The 19,438-nt window shown below is 37.5% G+C and overlaps 1 long non-coding RNA gene across 1 annotated transcript; it reads right to left on the bottom strand.

Moving 5' to 3' along the window:
• Positions 1–12,450: 12,450 nt before the first annotated feature.
• On the bottom strand, positions 12,451–17,272 carry LOC119878582. Its single transcript, XR_005387023.1, has 3 exons — positions 16,963–17,272; positions 16,138–16,250; positions 12,451–12,600 (listed from the first exon to the last, which is right to left on the bottom strand). It is a non-coding gene; the product is annotated as an uncharacterized LOC119878582 (long non-coding RNA).
• Between the last annotated feature and the right edge of the window lie 2,166 nt (positions 17,273–19,438).

Genomic DNA, 19,438 nt, shown 5'->3' with positions numbered 1-19,438 from the left:
ACACTGTTAAATAAAATATGTCACATCCCTCTACCTTGACAACTATACTATCATGATGAAAAATCAAAAACTATTTAAAGTTATGATTTTTCTTTGAAAAATATTGAAGACAAGTTGGTTTAATTGTTACTGCACATGTCTGGATGTTTTGTTGTTGGACTAGCAATGTTAAATGAGTAATAAAATGAAAGAGACACAATTTGTAATTATTATGTATTTATTTAGTTAAATTTATTTTCCTTGTCTTCATTTCAGTAAAGATCACTGTGTTATTATGATCGATATGCTCTCATAACTTGTGTTCTGAAGGAATTCAAATAAAAAGTAATTCTACTAAAAGTGTCCAAGATATATTGAATATATGAAATAAGTGAATATATTTTCATCAAGAATGTACATTAAAGCAAATATAGAAAATTTTAGGTTTAAAGTTATTTTAATATAGTTTATATATTTTAATATATATTGTTATGAAGTGCTATTTTATTCTAAAACATTATATGTAACATTCAAATAGAAAAGAAAAATTAATAATTAATGAATATAGGATTTTAAATAAAGCTGAAATTTTATTTAATATTTTGGAAAATTAATTTAGAATATTCCATATAAATAAAATTATCTGTTCATGCTAGTGTTCAAGGCATAGCTGGTTGTCAGTGTAAAGTATTGATATCTGATTTCATGAATGACAGTCTAGATCTACACACTTATCAATCTTTAAGTGTTATAAATTGTTTAATATTGCAAAATGTTCTGTCACTGCCAGGTGCAACCACTGCAAAGATTTGCTAAACATTGAATATCTTGTATTGGAGAAGCAAGAAAGTGATGCCAGGCACTTCTGGAAAACAAATACTATATGAAGCAAGGCTAGATTGCATTCAGAGGATTTGCTGAGTTGATTAACTTATCTTTTCTCTCTGCTCTTGAAAGAAATGCTCACCTCTAATGTTCTTAGCAGGATAACCAAAACCTTTCCAATATTTGGAAGTGATTACCTTTTATCCTCAGGTTATACAACAAACAATGTGTAGAAGAATTCCTATGGGCCCTGAATGGTATTGGTCACAACAGCAGATTTTTTGGTTTAAAGTCATTCTAATGAGTGCTAAGTCCTATACAACAGAGGCACTGTGTGCTCTTTAATATAGTTACCTGCACACATGTGTGTGATGTAGGTCCTTTCAAAGAAAGGTTCAGGACAGTGGCCCCTTGCCTGGGTCTAAGGGTGATACTGGTTGTTTCGAGTGCTTTTAAATTTTTTGCATTTATTTACGTACTGATTAACTGACTTCTAAAAAATTTATTAAACTTGGGTTCTCTGATGAATCAAAATGAAATCACACTTACTGAATAATTCCCATGAGTTTATCCTCTGATGAGCCTACAATGATTAATGCATGTGACAACACCTGAAGTGACAGAAAGGAGTGTCATTTTTAACAGGGCAACATACATTTTTAAGAGGGGCAATTATTACAGAGCCGTTCTTAGGAAACAATATTTTCACTGAGGGTCAGGGGATTATACACTTGAGCGAAGTCAGCTTTTCTGTTTTTTTTTTAAAGATTTTATTTATTTATTCATGATAGTCACAGAGAGAGAGAGAGAGAGGCAGAGACACAGGCAGAGGGAGAAGCAGGCTCCATGCACCGGGAGCCCGACGTGGGATCCGATCCCGGGTCTCCAGGATCGCGCCCTGGGCCAAAGGCAGGCGCCAAACCGCTGCGCCACCCAGGGATCCCAAGTCAGCTTTGCAAATTATTTCCCTTAAGATGAATGAGGAGACAGCTGATTATGGGCACTGCATATGGCTACTACCACTTACCAGCCTTATTCACAGGCAATCATGAGCTCCACAAAATGCTTTTTATTTCCTTCAACACCATGTTTTTCAACATGTAGCTTGTGAACTGCCTTAAGCAGGGGTACTTGTTAAAAATGCACATTCCAGATCCCAACTATACATGCTGAAAGTCAGGTTTCCTGGGCTTAGGCCCTATGGCAATGCTAAACAGATGTTTCTCAAACCATACTTAGGGAAAAAATTGATTTAGGGCAGTGGCGCTTAAGCTTTTTAAATTATACACCCTGATTAGTAAAAAATATTTTGGGCAGATGTCTCTAATATATAATCATGTATTTGTAAATAGTCTATGTGCACTATTGTCCTATTTATCATGTTAATTCTAAAACACAAAAAAAAATTTTTTTAAAGGCAAAGGTAAGTAATATTTTTAAAATATCTTTTTCTCTCAGTGAAACAAAAATATTTTTGCTTCCAGCAAAATATAATTGTTAATAAGTAAATATATATTAATATGATCAACAGGTTTTAGTGAAAGTTTTATAATTTGAATTGCTTCATAATTAAAAAAATCTTGGCTTAATAATAATTTAAAAGTTGGGGCTCAAGTTCAGGTTAATTAGAGACTTGTTTTTCATGTCATCTCAAAAAAAGATACTTCAAGACAAGACAGATTCACACAGAATAGGTCAATTTCAGACCACATTTACCATTTGTTTTCGGCCCACCCACAATTAAAAGAAGAGTTTGCTTAAAATTATGCTTACAAGTCTTTGGGGATCCCTGGGTGGCTCAGCGGTTTAGCACCGGCCTAGGGTGTGATCCTGGAGTCCCAGGATCGAGTCCTACATCAGGCTTCCTGCATGGAGCTTGCTTCTCCCTTTGCTTGTGTCTCTGTCTCTCTCTGTGTCTCTCATGAATAAATAAATAAAATCTTTTTAAAAAAATTATGCTTACAAGTCTTCCTTGATATCAATCAGTTCTTATAAATTAATCACATGTTGCATTTTTATTTTCAACAACTGACTTTAATAATTCGCTTAAACTCTTTGAGAAATTTTTAAAAAGATGTGAAAATTTCTGTTTTCAAGTTTTTAAAGTGTGATCGGAGTTTCAATAGGCAATACAAGTCATTTTAAGGAGCAAAATCACACAATGGTGGGTACACTTGTAAATCATGAGTGTCTTTTGGAAAACAGTTACTTTCTCAATTATTGTTAAATGTCATCTTTACCTGAAGGGGCAGATGAAGAGTGTTTTATGCTTTTTGTTCTTAAATAACAGCTAAGGTAGATTCCCATTGAAAGTCATATCCTCAAGAAGATAAACAAATGACCATGGCTTTTAAAGCTGAAGTTTCAGAGTTGTAAAGGAAATGGTGAAAATGATGAGGCTGCCAAGAAGTGAGCATAAGCTAGATATTGGGAGACCTGTGTTTTATGTCCACTGCTTTCATTTGTATCCCATAAAAAAAGAGCAGTCATGGATGCTAATTGCTGACATTGCCAATTCACTGTGGGAAGGGTATGGAGGCCTCTGGGATAATTGGGTGCGTAGTGGAATTCTTTACTGTGAGGGAGAATAGTAACAATAGCAAGAGCTCATAATTATGGAACCCTTAGGTGCCAGGCACTGTCCAGGGTTTTATATGAATCACTTCATTTCTTACACAATGTCCTGGCACAGTCCTAGAATCAGGTTTTTCTGGATGAGGAATCTGAGTTCAAGGTCATATAGCTACTAAATAATGGAGCCAGGAGTCTGGCATGTTAGGGATTTCATTTGTGGATCTGGGGATTTAAAATGCAGGCCTGGCCCTGGACCTACGATTATGACTCAACTCTGACTTCCCAGTAAGATGGAGGAGGTACTAGAGGGTGCCTGGGGGGCTGAATGCTACACACTCAGGAAACCGACCAATCTCCTGTGGAAGGTGCCCTCTGCAATCTTAAATCTGCAAATAGAGCAGAGGCTAAAATAGCTGATCTTGTCAGCTGATCTTGTGGAGCATTGATTTCCTGAAGACTACAGCCTTCTTTTTTTTTTTTTTTTTTTTTTTTGACTACAGCCTTCTTGGCAGGATTTCCCCGGTTGTTTTGGATCTCATTTACTTCAGAATGTGTTTCTTTAATTTCTGTGACATATAGAGATGCAATATTAGTGGCTGGGGCAATTTCTTGCCCCATTATAAATATTAGTTTATGTTTTCTTGGAGGGCTTCCTCTGATTGAGTCAATACTTTAGCATCCATTCTATTCCAGGCATTGTGCTTGATTCTTGAGATACAGTGGTTTCAAAAATCTGTCCCTTGCCCTCAGTCTAGACAGAAAGAGGTAAGTGGGTAGGTAGTTAATATAGCACGTTGAGATTGTTTTTAGGGCTAAAACAGCGTGCAGAGACTTGGAAAGACAGAAAGTTTCCCAAAGGGATGATTTGAAGATAGCTAGGTGGAGAGGTACGGGCTGCAGAGACTTCATTCACGTGTGTATCATCATACTTCAAAATAGGTATCATGTGCTTCCTATCTCTTTCCTCACTTCTGTCCTTGCCCAATACCCTCTTCACAGATTTCCTTTCATTGTTCTTCTGTTTTTAATTCCTTTCTTCCTTTAAAACAGAATCACTTTCTTATGTTCAGAAGTATTATTAGCAATAAACAAAAGGAGATGAGCAAATCTTCACCAATAGTCCTTACCGAAGATTAAGAGTTCTCTGTTTAAAGTCATTGAAAATTATTGCAGTAATCAGTGTGAGGTACCAGAGAGGTCTAAAATTCTAAGGGCATTAAATCATGGGCACTCCCACCCTCAGTGTTTAATTCTTATAGTTTTTAAACCACACACACACACACACACACACACACACACAATCTTATTGTTACAAACACTGCTACCTTGAGAAAGCTAGAAAACAAGATAAGCAAAAATTAAGAAAAGAAAAGCACTATATTCCCACCATTGGAGATTATCTTTATATCTTTTTGATTTGCTTTCAGATACTTTTTTATATATGGATGTATTTTTATAAAAAATGAAATGATTGCAAAGCAAGTTGTTTTGTATCTTGGTTTTCTAATGATCTTTCCCTTTGTGAGTCAAAATTTTAATCTTATCTAATAGTCTATCTTGAATCAGATTTTCTCAATTATCTTCATAATACCATTTAGAGCTAGTAGGTCCTACGTGTTGAATCTAGCTTTTATGGCTCTTGGTTTTCTTATATTCTAGCATCATCCTTAATTTTTTCCCCCATTGTACACTGACTTGTTGAACAGATCCGACCAAGGACCCCAACAGAATGATTCGTCTTGGTTTTGTCTGGGCGTCTTCTGGTGCTATCATTGAACTTCCCCCATCCACACTATTTTCTTATGCTGAAAGTTTGGTTTAAACTTCTGCTCAAAAAAAAATAAAAAAATAAAAAATAAACTTCTGCTCAGGTTATGTTAAACATTTTGGCTAGAATATGCCACAGGTGACAGTTTGTGTTTTTTTGTGTGTCACATCAGGAGACATAATGTTTGATGGCTCCACCATTCAGGGGGCTAAATTTGAGCACTGGATTCGGGTGTTGAAAATCTGGTCGCTTTGTGAACGTACACTTATGTTTTTCTCCTGTGACTAGAAAGAAATCTTTGTAGTATTGCTTTGGCACTTTATAACAGTTAGATTCCCATAAAACATGCACTTAATGCTTTTTAACACTACTTGACAACCCTTGCCTAGGGTCAATAATTTCATTAGGGATCAACAATGATTAAAATCTAATTCAATCCTTCCTTTTCTCTTAGTAGGTAATACTTTTCTATGAAATAACACGTTCTTTCATCAAGTGGTGTTGTTTTGTTTTGTTTTGTTTTGGTTACTCTGTAATATAGTCTAACTGGGGCAGCAAAATAAATGTTTAATATTCCCCATTAGATACAGTTTTCAAAGGAAAAAACTTACTAATAACTGCCTCAAATGGTGACATCTGGTGAGGAGGGCTTCTTTTTTCAGTATCATTCTCTATTCATGGATTTTCACTGATTCAATCAATGTTCCTATATCCTTGAAACATTTCTGGTCTAAAAAGTTTTTAAGTTGAGTAATTCAGTATCAGTTGTTTTACACTGAAGTGCTACTTAAGAGAAACAGATACAGCCAATTCTACAATTTTATGAATATTTTGAAAAAATGAGATTGACAAGATGGTGAAAATCCCTTTCATTACACATGACGAGCCACCTGGCTCAGAGTATTGCCCTTCCCCGGTTGCAGTGTGTGAAGTTCAGTCTGTCAGCCTCACAAGATGAAAATGAATTTACTCTTGGAAAAATGGATTTACAAGGCTGAAAGGGAGGCACCATTTCACTAACTGTTCTCTTGTACCATAGGCAAGATAAGATGTCTCTATTTAGAGAATTTTTCTTTTTTATTTCACAATGCAGATATGGAACTTCAGATTTTTTCTTACCCATTTTAAAAAATGAGTTGATAAACAGCTGACTACTGGCTTAGTGGTGCAGCTCATCACATAGCACATACATTGGAAAGAGGTATATATTTATTTGCTTGTTATTCTGTCTTCTAAAGTGAAGTCAGGGATCCCTGGGTGGCGCAGCGGTAAACCAAGAAGAACATGAAAATGACAAACGTGTGTGAGCGGGGTATATATAAGCATGCATACATGCATGCATTCACAGAAAGATGTATTATTGAATTGTAATGTTACTGAATGTCTTGACTTCAGCACTGAAAGTCTCGTGTCTGGGTAAACACTCCAGTCCCAGGCAAAAAGGGATGGCTGGCCACCCTAAAGTTACCAGATAGAAACCACATGGGATTCAGCAACAGATCTCTGATCAGTCTTCCTGTTCTTGACTCAGACATTAATAAGGCCTTTAATTCAGACATGAGTTAATATGTCAAACTGGCAGGAAAATAACTTATTAAGTACATAAGAATATGAATTCAAGTAAGTATGAGGAATGCACTAAAAGTCTTTAAAACTGCCAGTATGAAAGGATCAAGAATTGTACTCCCTATTTTTTCTTCAGAAGAGGTAATATAGCTGCCAGTATTTCTGAATATTCCAGCCAAAGCTTGGAAAATAGCATGGCGGAAGGTACGAGGTACTTGAGTTGATTTTCACGATGGAATTTTATTTATACAGAGACCATTCATTGACTGTTAGTTAGAAAAGACCTTAAAGAGTTATATAATCTATCTTTCCACATCTAGTCAAGGCCACAATTAGATCATGATGGGATTCTACCCAATATATTTTTAAAGACCCTCAAATAAAGAGATGTTCCATTATTAATTTTATGCCTCGCCTGAAACTCTCATCCTTTATATGGAACTAATTACTTTCTGGTTGATGCTAGAGAGTGTGAATAGCCAGAAACCATCTCTGACAAAGGTTAGAAGATTATTTTTCAATTTCCTTTAAGTATTTTAATTCTAGAAGCTTTTAACTTTTCTTCAAAGTTTGTACTTTTAAACTTTTTGATTACATCTGTGCTCTGCTCCAAATCCCTAATGCATACATTTGGGTATGTTCTGCATTCCTAATAGCTCCTAGGTGATGCTGATGGTTCAAGGACCATAGTCTTGCTTGCTTGCTTAATTGAAGTATAGTTGACACACATGTTACATAAGGTTTTAAATGTACAACATAGTGATTCAGCAACTCTGTACATTATCCTATGTTCACCACAAGGATAACTACCATCTGTCACCATACAACACTGTTACAACCGCTGACTACATTCCCTATGCTGTAACTTTCATACCTGTGATTTATTCATTCTGTAACTGGAAACCTATATACCTCCCACTCCCCTTCACCCATTGCCCCTCCCCCCACTGCCTTGCCCTCTGGCATCCACCAGTTTGCTTATTCTGTATTTATGGGTCTATTTTTGCTTTTTTTTGTTTATTTGCTTTGTGTTTTTTTTTTAACCACACGTTGAAGAGCAAGGTTGCAAAGAAACTTAGTTATAGCTTACTTCAGACTTTTCTTCTTAACCTAGAAAGACAAATAGTACCCAGTTAGATACAGTCTTTACAGAAAGCAGTGGACATAGATAGAGATGGAAAAACTATTTTAAGGGTATTATTGGGTATAGAGAAATATTTGTAAAAACAAAATAAGAAAGCTATTTCTGTAGCATAGTGACTAGACTGCGATATAAATATGAATACTATATACAATGGTGACTTATCCTGTAATTGCTGATTGCTTTAGTTATGAATTTTTAATTCACACTTTATAACTAGATTTAGACTTATTTTACTCCCCTTTGATGAAATTATTTTTCTCTACTTATTTTTTCTTTTTCTTTTTTTTTTTTAATGATTTTATTTGTTCATGACAGAGAGAGAGAGAGGCAGAGACATAGACAGAGAGAGAAGCAGGTTCCTTGCAGGGAGCCTAAAGGGGGACTCGATCCCAGGACCCCAGAACCGTGACCTGAGCCCAAGGCAGACGTTCAACTGCTGAGCTACCCAGGTGTCCCAATTTTTCATAACATGAATATATGAAATTACTTTATACAAAGAAAGTTCACATGTGGAAATGCAGTATTGCAAATACCATAAACCAAATACATTTTTATATTTTGTAATTCAAGCTAACATTTAGATTGGGGTGCCTGGGTGGCTCAGTCAGTTGTACATGGGACTCTTGATTTTGTCTCAGGTCCTGATCTCAGGGCTGTGAGATTGAGCCCAGCCTGTGGCTCCATCCTGAGCGTGGAGTCTGCTTAGATTTCCTCTCTCCCTCTGCCCCACTCCACTGGAACAGCTGAGGGCAGCATGGAAAACCTCAAATGTCTCTGTGAGGAGGCCTACCAGAAGACATATCAAAACTGCAGAGGCAAGGCCTCTATCGTACTTCCAAATGCCAAGTCTCCCGCAGAGTACATCTGATTTGTCAAGCCTAGATCACATTCAGAATTCAAGCTGCAAGGCAGTCTGGAAAATGTAGATCTTAAGTTTCTAGTCTCTATGACCTGAGAAGGCCAACTAGAAAAGGGGTGGAATGAATGGTGGTCACCAATACTTTATACCCTGTCCTAGGACTATTGTTCTAGAATAGAAGCTCAACATCTACATGGGATGATGTTCTTTTTTGTCAATTCTGACAAGTCAGTATATCATCTATCAATAGTCTTCCTGATCTTGGTCAAACCATAAAAGTTTGATATTCTCAGAAACATACCAGAATGAGGCAATCTTAGATTTGAAATAATCGTGTTATTTAAAGATTTTATTTATTTGAGAAGGAGAGAGTAAGCACAAGTGGGAGTGGGGAGGGGCAGAGGCAGAAGGAGAAGCGGGGAGCCCAGTGTGAGATCATGACCTGGGCCAAAGCCAGACACTTAACTGACTGAGACACCCAGGCGCCCCTTGAAATAATCACTTTATTTTTGGATCGGTGCCTTTATATATATATATATATATATATTTTTTTTTAGCTAGAAAAATGCATTCTTCAGGGTAAAATATCCCTTGGAAACATTATACATAAGTAAATAAATAAATAGCTACCCTCCTCAAAGTGGCGGTAGGGCTTGTTGGCAGAAATATTTTGGGCTTTCTGTGTATTCCAGGTGGTTGCTTAGGTCTTCCAGATTCCCTTAAAGTTAGCTTGAGACCATGTGATGGCTTTCCGGCCCTAAAACCCCTGTGGATCCTCCATTCCTTTCTTCCCATTACAGACAGTGGAGTCTGTGTATTGATACATAATAGCATCACACTATGATGACAGCTGGACCCTACGCTTACTAGATGGAAGAGGTCTTTTGCCTTATGCTGGTGTTTGTGGGGAGAGAAATAAACATTCATGATAGGATACCATTGAGATCGTATGTCATTGCAGCATAGCCTGGCTCTCTTGACAAATGTGGGCCTGAAGTCCTGCAGTCTCCACCTCTCATTCTTCCAATGCCAGCCTCTTTGCCTCTCCTTTTCTCTCTGCTTTCTACTTGCCTCCAAGGCAAATCTACATCGCTACTTCCGGGTGCACAGTTTGTAAACCATTACTCTCGGCTTTTCAAGTACCCCCTCCTCTGGTTTTAAAAATATAAAAAACTGTGTGATAAATGAGTATTACTTTATAGATAAATGGAGGATAGGAGTGGGGTAGAAATGATGTTAAAATAGGCACAAGGGGTCCCAATTTCTGAATAAAAAATTACTACAGATACTATATCTAACCACTTGAAAATAGTATATTTGACTAGCAATAGAAATAAAGTTATATTAATCAAATAAATGGGAGCTATATTAATCAATCACAGAACATTCTACCTAATGAAGAACATTATCATAATATACTATAATTAATCAGCTCATGAAAAGCAATCTCAACAAATAGATCACAAAATTCAGAAGGGTTTATTTGAAAGATTGACAGGTTTTGGGGGGAACAGACCTATTGCATAACTCATCCAGGAATTTGATTACTTTCTTTTCCTCATCAAACATTTCCCTGCAATAATCTTAGGCACCAGAGATCAAGCAGTTTGACCTCACTGATACATTGGAGGTCAGACTGTTCTGTCAGCTTCTCTCTGGGATCCATGGTGTCCATGAATGTCTAGAAGGTCAGAAGGAAGAATGTTAATGGACTGAATATGGATCTATCTGCATTTACAAAGCAAGCTTCTAATCCATTCACACCTCAGCTCAGATGCCACCTCTTAGGGAGATCTTCCCTGACCACCTTATCTGAAATAGCTGTACTTTCCTCCCTGATCACTTTCTAGGCCTCGCTTTACCTTATTTTCTTCATACCACTTATCACTGATTGAAATTCTATTGTTTATTGTCCTATTTCTTCACTAGCACGTAAGCCCCACAAAGAGAGGTGCACCTGGGTGGTTCAATAAATTGAGCATCTGACTCTTGGTTTTAGCTCAGGTCATGAGATCAAGTCCTGTATCAGGCTCTGTACTCAGCACAGAATCTGCTTGAGATTCCCTCCCCTCCCCCTCATTTGCTCATTCTCTCACTCAAATAAATGTTTAAAAAAAAAAAAAAAAAAGCTCCACAAAGAGAGAGCTTTTGTTTAACATCACTGTAACTCCAACAAATACATTGCCTGGTACATTACATAGTAAGAATTCAATATTTCTTATATTTCCTATGGTTCTTTGCCAGACACAGTGGAGAGTTTCCTCTGATCTTTTCTATGAGAACCTGGTAGGGCTTTTGGAGATAAAACTCATTCCACCTTCCCAAGGCTGGATCCCACTCTGGAGTTTTTAATTCTCAAATTTGCACAGAGCCTCCAGCAATTTGTCAATTACAATTTAGGTTTCCTATGCCATAAATGGGTCTCTAGAAGGTTTTTCCTGCGTGGGATTCACCTATCTGTCTCTATAATTTTTGAGGCAGGGGTTTGCCCTATGACCTCAGTTCTCTAATGGATCCCAGAATTGTTGTTGATTCAGCTATTTTTATGTGGATAGGAGAGATAACTTCCAAGTTCTTTTTGTGCTGGACTGGACACTGGAAACCATTCAAAATTTTACTAAATAAGTGAATAAATGCTATAAGAATGTACAGCTATCAGCTGCCTCACTATTCTAGTTTTGTAAATCTGAACTTTATTTTAATCAATCACAACATATTATACAGGAAGAGATGAATTCTCATGCCAGTGAATGGCACTTCTCTGATGACTGAACTTTTGGACTGAACATCATATTATTTGCATAATATGGAAAGTGGTATATAAAAGTTACATTATTTATTAATTAATAATTCCTTAAACTGAAAGCAACATATTCTAAATGTATTGATTGTGGTATAGGCTAAGCTGCAATAACAGATACTTCCATAAATCATTGGTTCAAATATAATAGAAGATTATTTCTCTCTCTTACAGTCTGGAAGGAGATGGTTGCCCAGGTTGGGGTGGGAAAAAGATCAGATAGAGCCCCAGGCTGAGTTCAAAGAGAATATGTAACCGGATCCTGGCTGTTAGTTAGGAAGGATTGTATATGATCCAAATATAAAGTGTGTATATGTGTGTACAGGGCTCAGATGAATCAATTTTAGCATAGCATTCCATTTGAAGAAATATATACTCCAGTAGCCCAACAGAAATTAAAAGACATTTTAATATTTTATGTGCATTTCTCAAGAACTATTAGGGAGATCTGTGCCATAACCCACAACAATACTTTAAAAAATATTATCTGTCTTCCACACTTCTTTCGTACTCCGTGTTTTTTGCAGTCTTCTCAAAATCCCCCAATTCCCCTGACACCCACCTTTTATGGCTTTTCTGTCTTCTTCCTCCTGCCCCCACCTTAAGCTCTTTCTTATTTAGATCAATTTAGAATTGAGCTTCTTTTTATGGTTTCATTTCTGCTTTGCTCATTACCTGGATTCTCCACAAGAAAGAACCCAGGGCTGACCCAGAAAGCAAATATCCTTTCCCTACTTCACTTGCAGCTCTGGCCCAGTTGCTCTCCCTGTCTTCTAATTTTGCATTACAAAAACACCAAGAACTAGACTGGCAAAGAAAGACTTGCTTAAGGTGGTGGGGGAAGGGTAGAATCTGCACAGACAGGACTGGGGAGGCAGTGAATACTTACACGTTAAGACGTCTTGTTTCCATCACAACATATATCATTAAGAGCTCAAGTGAGGATAATGTGGACTGCTATAACTCCAAAACAGATGGAAAATCTCTCAGTTTAAAAATATTCACAAAGCTAGATTTATGCAGATGTTCCACCTGAAGGCAGCGCTGAACAAATTAATGCTCACTGTGGACTATGAAAGTCTAATCTATAAAGTGAAAAGGGAAGAGAAGGAAACTGAAAATTACTGAGCACTTACTCAGTATTGGGTTAAGCTCTTTAAAGAATGTCATGTTATTTAAAATCCCCCCATAACCCTTCAGATCAGTGTTCTCGCTTGGGGATCTATAGACCATATTCTCACTCATATGTGAGTGCTGAGATTGAAAAATGCTTGTGTTTTCATACCAAAAATAGCATGAAAATGTTAACACGATATAGTGTGAGTGCCTGACATTAACCTTTTTGATTGTACTGTAGGTGCCTGACATCAAGCTTTTGATTGCTGAGGTATTCATTTCAAATAAGTCCATCTCAAAATAACATACTGCCAGCTGTATGACACAGCTACTAACAACTGTGCTAAGGAGTTAGGCTGCCCTCACCTGTGAAGGTCCCTTTTCAGAAAGCTCTGTGTCACCTAGATAGATGATTGCTTGAGTCAACCCAATTTTTCTTTCTTGCACCCCAATTCCTGCTTGGGATGCTGTAAATTCTCCAATAAAGAGTGACCAAGAAACCCTAGGGAACCACACTTGGATGCCATAAAGTCAAAAGCCCCCAGATCCACACTTCTTCCCTCTCTCTCTACCCATGACCTCACTATATGGCCCTTGATGTGCTGTGTACCCTCCAGGACCCCAGTGCTCCCTTATCGTTGGCCACTGAGGTGCATCTTGCAAATGTAAAAAACACAAAGGCTGGTACAGCCACCACCATTGACTCTGGTCAGCGAAATGTCTATGGGACTTGGCATAAATAATATGGACCCAGGTGATTGGCCTCGGGCATTCCTGGGCCAACGCATTACTAACAATTGGCTGGCACTGAAGGAACACAGGGGCATGTTCTAGATCATCAGGAAGATTATCTTATAATCAAATAATTCTAACCAAGAGGTCAATGACTGTATGCTACTGTAATTGAGGTAGACTAGTGAGAAAGGCATGCAGTCAGACTTGATCTTTAAATGACATGTTGTAAGCCAAGTGAAGGCCAAAATATCTCATACTGTATGAACTAAATGATGACTTGTAAGAGCTAAAATTCAGAATTGGGCTGAGATTTGAGTCATCACCCGGCATATGGTGGTAAAGTCATATTCTAAAGAACACGCCTAGAAGCAGTATTAACATTTGAGCTGTGATTTGATATAAACCAAAAAAAAAAAAAAAAGTCATCACATTGTTAATGCTATTTCCTTGAGGTTTGTTGTTTTTGTGAGTATTTAAACAAATTTACAAAATGTGTTGATTTATATCAGGGCGGTATATCAGAATGATTTATATCATTCTTCCCAATTTTTCATCTCTCTCTATCCCAGCATTCTCTGTTCTACAAGCCAAGCTTATGTCTTGTGACTTCGCAGCACCCCTCACTAGAGAAGGCAGAATGCCGTAGGAAGCTGGAAAAGAGGCAAGCTGTTTATGTGGCAGCAAAACACTGGCAAAACCGTTGCTTTCAGTGGCCCAAAGGCAAAAAAAAAGTACTTAATGAACCTGTGGCAGACAGAAAGGTTCTCAATCAGAATCTTGATAATGTGAACAGGACTGTAATTTGCTGCATTCAAAAAGGTACAACAAGAAAGTGATGAGCTCAGAAAAACTGGCCACTTTGCAGGCAAAATTGAGAGGGGATGTAGAGAACCTAGAAATTCCAGAAGCTGTAGGGTTGATAAATAAAATTGTTTCTCCTTTCCATTCAGTAAGAGATAAAATTTAAAAACACCTTGTATTTGAAAGACCTACTAAAAAATAGCCTCACAGAAATGACAAAATCCAGGCACAACCTCATTAAGACCGACCTTAAGGCAATGTCTGGCAGTAGATACCTTCACCTGGACAAAATGACTTTTGAGAAAAGTGATTATGAACTCAAAGTACTTGTAATTAAGTCTAGAGAGGAGACAGGCCTCACAAAAACTACAGTGTGGATTTTGGCACATGGAGTGGCTGTAATTAACGGCATCAAAAATCCAACAGGTTTTCAAGAGCCATGTTTGCAAAAGTGCTGCCATGCTAGATGAAGAGGTTGACTTTGAGATGGATCAAAAAGCTCTGGGATCCCAACTTTCTAAGGGTAGCAAGTGGGTGAGAGAACTGCTCATGTTCGGCAATACTATTTCAGATGTGGCCCCAAAGGGTGGAAAGAAAAATCACACCGGAGGCAGAGCAGGGCTGTGGAGAACAATGGACTGGGCCCTTTGTCCCAGGGAGCAGAGCCAGGGCCCAAATAAAGGACTGTTCCCTACCCTAGTGGAGAAACTGGCTGATATATCCCTGTTTCAGAGTGTCTGTGGACCAGTTGACCCCATATGCCTTCCAATCTTCCCTTTTTTCAGATAGGAGAGTTTACTGCTAAATCTTGTCCCTGTTTTATGATTGTATGTTGGCAGAGGGTGACAGATTCCTTGGTTTTGTTTTGGCTTGTAAATATCTAGATTGGGAAGAGCCACATCTGGCCCCAGGGTAAAGCACAGATCCTGAACTTTGAACCCCATGCTATGACTGGATGAGACTTTTTAATTAAAATGTCTTGAGAGGCAGGGGTGGGGGGAGTATGTTGCAAAAGGGAGCAAAGTGAATAATTATTATTTGAAGGAGACTGTGGTGGATTAAGCAGCTGTCATTCTCAATTCTTCATATACTTCCTCTTATAGATCTATTCATCCATGCTCTTTGCCTTGGGACTTTGCAGTACCTCGACTAGAGTAAACTAAGATATTTCCTTGCCCCATTGAAGCTGGACCTGGCTGGAATGTTAATAAACATGATGAGGCTTTAAATATGTGTGCATGGTTTGGCATTGCCTCTTTAGTCCAGTAATACATCATTAAAAAAACCTAAACAAAACTCAAAGAGCCAAAAAACCCAAACAATAACAACAACAAAAACCCCATACTCCGTGTAGCCTCTGATCTCAAAATGAAGACTTGAGGAGAACTGATTCTACTTGTAACCTGGGGCTAGTCTTTACCTAGTCTACCTGACATCAGCCAAACCCAGCTGTGAATAAAAAAAAAAAAAAAAAAATTTAATGTGCAAGCAACAGAGATCTTTGGTGCTTTCATTTATGCAATCAGTATTAGTTGACTAATAAAATTCACATAAGGAATATAAGTATAAAGAATTCATACCTCATTTTATGTTTATACATCGCTCATGTCATTAAGTTAGAAAACATTTTGAGTTAACAATAGAGTTCAATTTTTTTAAAGATCTCCATGGATTTATCAAGTTTTAGAAACTTTGCCTTAGAGAGTTCTGATTAAACCCATTTTCTACTATCTGTCTTTCTGCCTCTTTTATTAGTTTTAAGTATCTTCTCTTTTGGTTAGGTGACTATTAAAATTTGCTCTAAGGGCATAAAGAGATTAAAAGAAAGAAAAAAGTTTTCTAAGAAGAAAGATAGAAAGGAAAAAGCTAAACTGCTGAATTCAGATGATGCAATTTGGCAGAATAATATAAGCAGAACTGTGAATGTCCAAACCCTGTCAGAGATTTTCACCATCAAAGGATTGACGTACCAGGTTTGCGCATCCCTACTGCGGCAGACAAGGGCAGCTTTCAAAATACTTCCAAACTTGGGACTATTCATCAATAAGGCTGATACTAACATCAAAATGTCAAAATGTGCAGCCTAAAAAAAAAAAAAAAAAAAAAAAAAAAGATAGAATCTTGCAGAATTAGACCAGGAATGAGAGGCCCTTGGGGAATAAAAATGCAGATTACAAAACAAATAGAATCTTTTAATATTCAAGAGACATTTTTTTGTTGAAGTTTTCCTCACTAGACCATAATTTGAGTAGCTTCAGACATTAATCACATCATGGAGGGGTGAACCGCCCCCCACCCCTGATTTATTTTTATGTGTCTCACTGTTAACAAACTTTTTTATATTTAGAAAAAACTTGAAAGCTCCTTGGGGATTTGCACAAACTGTTCCTAAGGTGGGCCATACAGAACCCTGTGGTCAGTCACTCCATGAAGGGAGCTGTGGCTTCCTTCAGTCTTTACCTCCTTTAGGTGAGCGGAGAGGAAAGGCTAGAGCAGCTCAAGCACCTCCCAGTCTGTCTAGAGGGAACTATAGTGACTACACAGGTTGCTTACACACAGGTAGGCTGATAACAAGAATGTCTTGTTTATGAGCATTACTTCCTCAAGGAGTGTTGTGGGGATACTAACGTGGTAAAAAGAAGGAAAGGAAAAACTAACAAGGAAAGGAGGTTAAGTCCTCCACCTCCAGCCATCTAGAGCCAATTTTCTCACTTTAGAAAACTTCATTTCTGAAAGCTCTCAAAAACCTGCCCACTTCTTAATTTACTGACCATCTCTTGGGTAAGGGTACTCACCTCCTTCATATGACATGTTGGGGCACATTTGCTCTGGAAGCAGTTTGGAATCAGAGAAGAATGGTTATCCCACAAATGTGGGGTCTCTTTCAGGGAATGATGCAAAGTCATTCAGTTTCAGGAGGTGAAACTTAGAAAGGTTGCTCTTGCAGATTCAGGGTCCTGGGGAGGTCATTCTGGTTTGGAGGCTCTCAGCAAGCCCTTGTGTCCAGGCTTCTTTGTCATTGGTAGCCCGAGGGATAAAGAGAGCAGCTGTTTAACCAGGGCAAACTCTGTTCTGGAACCACTGTGAGAAAAATAATACTTCAAATCAAATTCCTATCAAAAAAATTCATGGATTTTTGGTCAAAATTAAGACTCGCACAGTTATCTTTATTATTGGTTGATTGATTGCTTTTCCCATGATCATAGGTGAGACCACTTCGTTTCCATCTTTACCTTTTCTACATTCTCCTTAGCTCCTTTTTTTGGGGATGCTAATCCAATTATTTGTGTTGTGGGGGTGGTAATGGAAAAAGAGAGTGGCTGCAATTATGGAAGGAGTGGGGGTATGGATCTTATTTTCAGTGCAGTTTTTACAGTAGATTTCCTTTAAAAATTACATTGAGCAGGGATACCTGACAAAAATATTACTAATACATAACTCTGAAATTAGATATAGCTATGTCTTATGTAGACCACTGTACATATCCTTAACTTGAGTAATTAATTTTGGATAGATACATTGCATTATTTTTATTTTAAAATTCTTTTAAAATCAGGAAAATTATTCTGTTTTAACAAATACAGAGGACAAACTGGTAGTTGCCAGAGGTGAGGTTTTTTGGGGAGGGGAATGGTGAAATAGATAAAGGGGATTAAGAATATAGACTTATCATGAAGAGTGATGAGAAATGTATAAAACTGCTGAATCATTATATTGTGCACCTGAAACTAATATAACACTATATTAATTATACTTCAATCAGGTTTTCTTTTTAAAAAAACAACATTTTTGTTGAAATATTTCAAGTTATTTAGAGGTACATAAAAAATGTTCAATCTCTCTGATAACAGTTTAACACTTTGGTGTATATTCTCCCAGACATTACACATACCTCCATATATAAATGGACTTTAACAAGCTTTTCTCCCTCTAGTTTTCATTGATGCTCTTCCCATGTGAGTTTATGTAATATAATTCATTCTTCTAAACAATTACACAGAATTGTATGTACTAGAATTTATTTAATCATCCCTTTATCGATTGGGCATTTAGGTTACTTCTAATTAAATTTATATTATAAACAATGTTGAAAAACAACTATGTAGAAATACTTTTTTACTCACTTAGAAAATTCTCTATAGGAAAGATTCCTAGAAATGATATATTTGATTGGCCTTTGTGCTTTTAAAATATTCATAGATGCTATCTGATTATTTTCCAAGAATTTTACTAGCTTATAAATGCATCAAAAATAGATAAATTTTGGGATGGCTGGGTGGCTCAGTGGTTGAGCATCTGTCTTTGGCTCAGGTCATGATCCCAGGGTCCTGGGATTGAGTCCCACATCAGGCTCCCCAAAGGGAGCCTGCTTCTCCCTCTGCCTGTGTCTCTGCCTCTCTCTCTGTGTCTCTCACAAATAAATAAATAAAATCTTTTAAAAAATAGATAAATTTTCTTCCAAATTCCTTTGAATTTTATGCAATCATAGAATTCATTTAAAAAAAGGACATTTATATTCCTAACCTCCAAAGTAATGGTATTTGGAAGTAGAGCCCTTGGGGGGTAATTAGGTTTAGAAGTGGTTATAAGTGTGAAGTTCCCATGATGAGATGAGCGTCCTTATAAGAAAAGGAAGAGCATGAACTCTCTCCATCCCTCTTTCATCCCCCTCCTCTTCTCTCTGCTGTGTGGGGACAGTGTGAAAAGGCAGGCATCTGCAAACTATGAGGAGGATTCTCATTACATTCTCAACATGCTTCACACCCTGATCTCAGACTTCTCAGAGAAATGGATTTCCATTGTTTGTCACCCAGTTTATAGTATTTGTTTTGGCAAAGCCAACTGACAAATACAAGAGTTTTCTTTCCAGTTAGGGTGTTCTCAGCTGCAAGTGATAGAAAGCCTAATTAGGTGGGGCTTAAGCATTAAAGACATTTGTTACCCTCCCCCCACCCCACCCCTTAAGAACTTCAGGGTTTCAGGGAACTCCAGGGCTTGATAACCTCACAAATCTATCAGGGGCCTGGGTTCCTTTATCTTTGCACTTCATTGTTCACACTGTGTTCCTACACATATGTAGGAATTCCTGCCTTTTCTCATGATCTCGAAATTGCTGCCACAATTCTAGGTGTCATATTCAGACAATTTTTATTTATTTATTTATTTATTTATTTATTTATTTTAAGATTTTATGTATTTATTTGACACAGAAGGAGAACCAGAGAGTACAAGTAGGGAGAACAGCAAAGGGAGAGGGAACAGCAGGCCCTC

This window comes from Canis lupus, unplaced genomic scaffold (assembly GCF_011100685.1).
Source record: "Canis lupus familiaris isolate Mischka breed German Shepherd unplaced genomic scaffold, alternate assembly UU_Cfam_GSD_1.0 chrUn_S174H334, whole genome shotgun sequence".
In the NCBI taxonomy this organism is placed as follows: Eukaryota; Metazoa; Chordata; class Mammalia; order Carnivora; family Canidae; genus Canis; species Canis lupus.
This window is presented reverse-complemented; position numbering and strand designations above follow the sequence as displayed.